Source organism: Scomber scombrus, chromosome 6 (genome assembly GCF_963691925.1).
Source record: "Scomber scombrus chromosome 6, fScoSco1.1, whole genome shotgun sequence".
NCBI lineage: Eukaryota > Metazoa > Chordata > Actinopteri > Scombriformes > Scombridae > Scomber > Scomber scombrus.
The window spans coordinates 28660201-28665975 of NC_084975.1; positions in this window are offsets into that span (position 1 = coordinate 28660201).

A 5775-nucleotide genomic window follows, 5' to 3' on the forward strand; every position below is an offset into this window, starting at 1 on the left:
AAATTTTTTGTGTCCTTCTTTGTATTAAGGGGCGGGAGGGGGTTGTTGAATAAGTTTCTCTTTACTATAGATTTAGTGGCTGGTTGCAACACACTGACTCTTCTTCTCGCCCCCTCCCGGGTTCAGTAAGTCGGAACAGCATCATTCCCTGAAGACTGGGATTCACAGCCTTGCTGATGGGTGCTACAATAGCCCACAATGCACTAAAGTTAACTTAATACTTCTCTACACTCCTCCACACTACATTCATTTGACAACTTACTTTACACATTTAGATTATTAAATATTAAACCATTGTTCCCCAACTTTTTTGTCTCCTGATTCTTTACCAAAAAAATTAACAGTTCCTCCAAACTCCTATATGATTAACTTAAATGCCAGCTGGATGTTCAGAGAGGTAAAACTCCCAATATTTCACACAAAAACATTATTATTATAAATGATACAGATTGTGTAGCAGAATTGTCTTTTTCCTCATTCTTCACCAATTCTAATCATATGACCCCTCAGATTCATCTTGTGACCCTTTGAAAGGACAGCAACCCAGGGATTGTGACTCAACCATGTATTATATGAAGTAGCAGCTACAACATCAATGCATCAGTATTAATGATAATATGTAACAATACATGTAATAACTACCAATACTAGTATATTTATCTGATAACACTTCTCTAATGTTCAGTGATATTTTAATGCAGAACTTCAACTTTATAATGCAGTATTTTTAATATAGTTTTATTAGTATTTTCAATTAAGGGTCTGTCAGATCCTCCAGAACTATCCCTGCATCCTCCAGTTTATCCAGACAGTGTGGACCTTCCTCCTCCTCCTCTTCCTCCTCCTCCTCCCCTTCCAGCGGAGCGGATAGACGCACAGTGGATGCTCTCACACAGGAGTACAGAGCTGCACCAAAGACAGGGAAGGAAACACTTTAACCAGCGCCGAGAAGCAGGGCGGTGGGCTGCCTCTTTTCTTTAACAAAAAACACAAGAAAAAGAAAGAAAAACTTGGGAATTCCGGCGCAAACCTGCAACTTGCGAGGTCGGAGGACAGATTGTCGGGTCAGCATGGCATCCCTGATGAACTCTGCGTGCCTCCTCTTCATGCCTGTTGCTCTTATTCTGAGTAAGTACTTGAAAATAATATGAATGGAAGTTGGAAAGTTGTGGGGGTTTTTTGTGCAATGCGCAACTTCCCGTGCAGTGCAGGAGGGGAGGGAAAGAATTTGGAGTAGTTTGGCTGCGAGTGACTGTGCGTAACCGGATGGCACAGACTGGACTTTGATAGCGCTTTAGAACGACAGATCTTAATGAATGTATGAATGTAGAGGTGGCGACTCATCTTTTACACTCGAGTCTTGCATCTATGCGCAGCAGTAAGTTGAAAGGAAGGGGTCCCGTAGCTTTTTCCCCACATCCATCTCCATCCTGCATCCAGCGGAACATGTGCCGCTGCTGCAGGAGGGTAAGCTCAAGAAAGAGATGATTTTTTTTTTTTTTAAAGAAAAATAAATATAGCCTGGAGAGGTTGTGTGGATGCAGCAGGCTGAGCGTGCATGTGAGATTGATCCCTGAGGTGGAGACAGGATGGTTGCGTAAAGTGCCGTCGTGGTTCTCATTGAGTGTGGTCTGCCTGCTGCTGCTGATTAATAGCTGGAGTGGAATACTGTATCATGTATTTGCAGTGTTAAATAGGCTATCTTTGATCAATCAGGTAATGTATATTACAGTAAGTGCAGTAGAGGTAACCATCTTCATTTTTTTTTTAAATTTCCACCTGCCACCTGGCTTATTAATTCTATTTTATGAAACTTGATTTAGTCAAATGAAAACAAATTACTAATTTACATTGGTTTCATCCTCTGAAACAGCATCTTATCCACTTTAAAGTACAGCACACCTTCAAAATCATCAGCATCCTCATCATCATTGATAATCATGTCTGAGTGATGAAGATGAGGGGGTGGGGGTGGGGGGTCCTGTGGAAGTTGGGGGGGGGTGAAGAAAAAAAAACCCACAACAACAAACCAACAGAAAGTCCTATACCGCTGGAAGATAAATGATGAATGAATCGCATCTGTCCCCCTCCTCTGAGTCTCCTGAGACTCCGCTCAGCTCGGCACCTGACCTGGAAACACTGCTGTCACCGCTCCCATTCACTCAGTCTGTCCCTCCACTCCATCATTTAACTCTATAGCACAAAGGAGACTCTGCATGATATTAACATTGATTGATTCTTTAAAAATATTGAACTCTTTCTCTGTTCCAACCAAATTGTGTTTGTGTGTGTCTCACATTTTTTTCAAATTCTTTTAATACTTTTGTGTGATGATTTATTTTAAAATCATCCCTCACTGCTTAAACTTCCAAAGACATTAAAGATTTAATAGGTTAAGATTAATAACATCCTATAATTACCTTTACCCTAAAATTAACTCCCTGAATTTTAAACTAACTACATTTATAGCTGCCTATGATCACAGCAGTTATACAACTTTCTGTCAACTTTTTCTCTTCCCCCCCCCCCCCGTAGTTGATTCATAACAGTGAGGAGATTTAATCTGCTTAATATATTCTCAAATGCAGCCAATTAAAGGCACAAAGAACATAAAAGAGAATTTGAACTGGCAGCTACTCCAGACTGCAATGCGTTTTGAGCACGGGAGCTCAGGAGGGGTCACAGTGATGTAGCTGTAGAAATGAGGAAACACAAGACAAAAAGGTTTGACATTTTGACTTGTCACCGCAGGAGAAGCAGTGTAAGTAATACAATTGATGATGACTGAATTCCATTTAGCTGTTTCAGTTTCAGCGTCCTGTATACCTGGAAACATCACTACCAGCGCTGCTTGTGATGTTTGGGCTTTGTGAACAGTGGGCCATAGGCTCAATCACTGCTGTGTTACCTCATTCAATACCTGTACTTTCTCTACTGTGAAAAGCTCAAATATGTAGTGTGAAAATAGCCCAAGCTGCGTGTAGATTAGGGCCGGTACTTTAAGTGTATTATATCTTTTAGTACCTTTAAAGGAGTAGTTTGGCATTTTTGGAAAATACACTTATTTTGCGGTCTTGTCCAGACATTGATGAGAAACGCACATTTCCCGCTAGAAATGTCATCAAAACGCATTTTAAATCTAAACTAAACTATCTAAAAATGCATTTTTCACTGAGACTAAAAGGAATGGCAGCCATCGTAAGATAATTACTTGATTACGTAACTTCGGTAACCTTTAAAGTAAGAGACTGAGAACAGAAGTCGTCGAACAGCCAACTGGGACTTTATTGAAGATGCAGCTAACACAGCAAACACCAACGAAGACTAGCGAAAACAGCTCCCTTCTCAGCCCCCCTCCAGACTCTTTATACTACAGTTTTGGCATGTAATAACATTTGTTATTGTGTGTGTGTGTCAGGTCAACCTGATCTGGCGTCTTCAGCCAAGATTCGATTTCCTGGAAACTTAACAACTTTCTCGTAAGTGTTGGCTTCCTGATCTCCTTTTAGGGATATCAATATCCCAAAAACTCCTTACAAAGGCTTGTTGCGACATCCCCAACTGGTACAACTATTGCCCTTTCGTCTGTCTTGTTGTTCTCACATTTTACTATGATGCACACATATCTGCCTCTACATCATTTTGTTTGTTTTCACAGACAGAAACTTAAGTCACGTGATGTGGACGCAGGCCTATAGAAAAGAATAGGCCAGAACAAACGTAGCCATGTCACAAGTTTTGAGCCGTTTTTGTGTAACTACTACTTTTGCACTTTTTACATCCTCGTAAAACTAATAATTGTCCATTTTACACTTTGCTTTACGTACAAATGAAATAAAAGAAGAACTGGTGGTAGACTGATTCTGCTAACGATAGCCAAGCTAGCTGTCTAGCCCCCACCTCCAGTCTTTATGCTAAGCCAAGCTAGCTGGCTCCTGGCAGTATGTTGATGTTTAGTGTACAGACGTGAAATTGGTTTCAAACTTTTCATCTCACTCAAAGCAAGAAAATTAACAAACACATCGCCCAAAATGACTTTTGTGTTACTAGCCTACTGACTAAACATCTAGCTAATTGCCTGATTCATTGTTTAGTCTCTAAAACATCAGAAAACTGTGGAAAAAAACTCCCATCCCAGTTTCCCAGACTCAACAGTGACATTTTCAATCAAATGTCTTATTTTATCCGATCAACAGTCAAAGCCCAAAAAGATTCACTTCACTACCAGTCAAGCAGAAGTCTCAAAGTCATACATTTGAGAATCTGGGAGTGGATTTTTGACATTGTGGCTTTAAACAAATGACTGAAATGATCAATTGATTATTAAAATAGTTGCTGATAAAAATGTTGTCGATCGACTAATTGTTGCTGCTCTACTATTGGTCTGTTGGAGAAGCCTACAGTCTCTTAATGGATTTTAAAATTTCATTTTCTAAAATGCTGCCTGTCCTACTTTGAAGTTTTAGTTTCATTCAGATGCCACAGAACATTAAAATTAATCTTAACTGAAACAACACAACATTTATGCAGTCTGAAAAAGTTTTGCTTTCAGGGTGAATCTCTCTAAAACAGAAAAATACTGAATAAATGTAGACGTGTTAGCAGAAGGAGACAAGCCGGATGATCCCTGTCTCTTTTCTCTCATGTTCTGCACATTTGCTATTCACACTATGTTTTCCAGTGTTGGAGGAGATGCCATGTAAGTCTAGTTTTACAAGATGTCACTGGATCCATCTTATAAAAAACTACAGCATCTACATCTGCAGTCCAATAGAAAACAATATCTTCTAAACACTAAAACTACCGCTTCAGCAGTATGAGAGTCAAAACTGTTTATCTGAAATGTGGCACCCAAAGGGTACTTAAGATTTGTGGATAGCAGGCAGTAGTACACTATGAGATGGAGAGGTTAAGCTGAGTCCTCAGCAGTCAGGATGGGGTTCAGAGGGTAAAAAAGGGTCAAATTAAAGGGGTACTCCAGCAATTTAATATCACTCTCTCATAAAGGTGGGGAAGCCACAAGAGGCAGGTAATAAAATAAATGAATCAACAGCTATAAAACAGAGGTCGAGATATCCTGACTTTTAGTCCCTAGTGTGGGTCAAGCTCCAAAACGCTAGATCCTACATTTCCCATAATGCCACGGAATTGCAATTTTTTGTCTATAATGAAAACTGGTTGATGTTAGTGTGTTTCAATCTTCAAAAAAGTTAAGTCGACAAACTAAATCCTGGTTACCAAGGCTGCATTAATAACCTTAGGGGCCCCTGGGCACTGAAGTTCATGTCCCCCAAACAACTTTTATTTTATTCCTATTGGATAACGCCACTGTCGGAGGGAAGCCTTGTAACTCCATGTTTTGTTATGGATATACTAGGTTTCCAACAGTGACCATATTTATCAACATCAAGACATGGGCCAAACCTTGTATCATATTTCTATAGAGCCCGACAAAAAAACAAAAAGATAACGTAATAATGACCAATAACATAATAACGACCAATAACGTAATAACGACCAATAACGTGATAATGACCAATAACATAATAACGACCAATAACGTAATAACGACCAATAACGTTATAATGACCGATAATGTAATAAGGACCAATAACGTTATAATGACCGATAATGTAATAACGACCAATAACATAATAACGACCAATAACGTAATAACGACCAATAACGTAATAATGACCGATAATGTAATAACGACCAATAACGTTATAATGACCGATAATGTAATAACGACCAATGACGTTATAATGACCGATA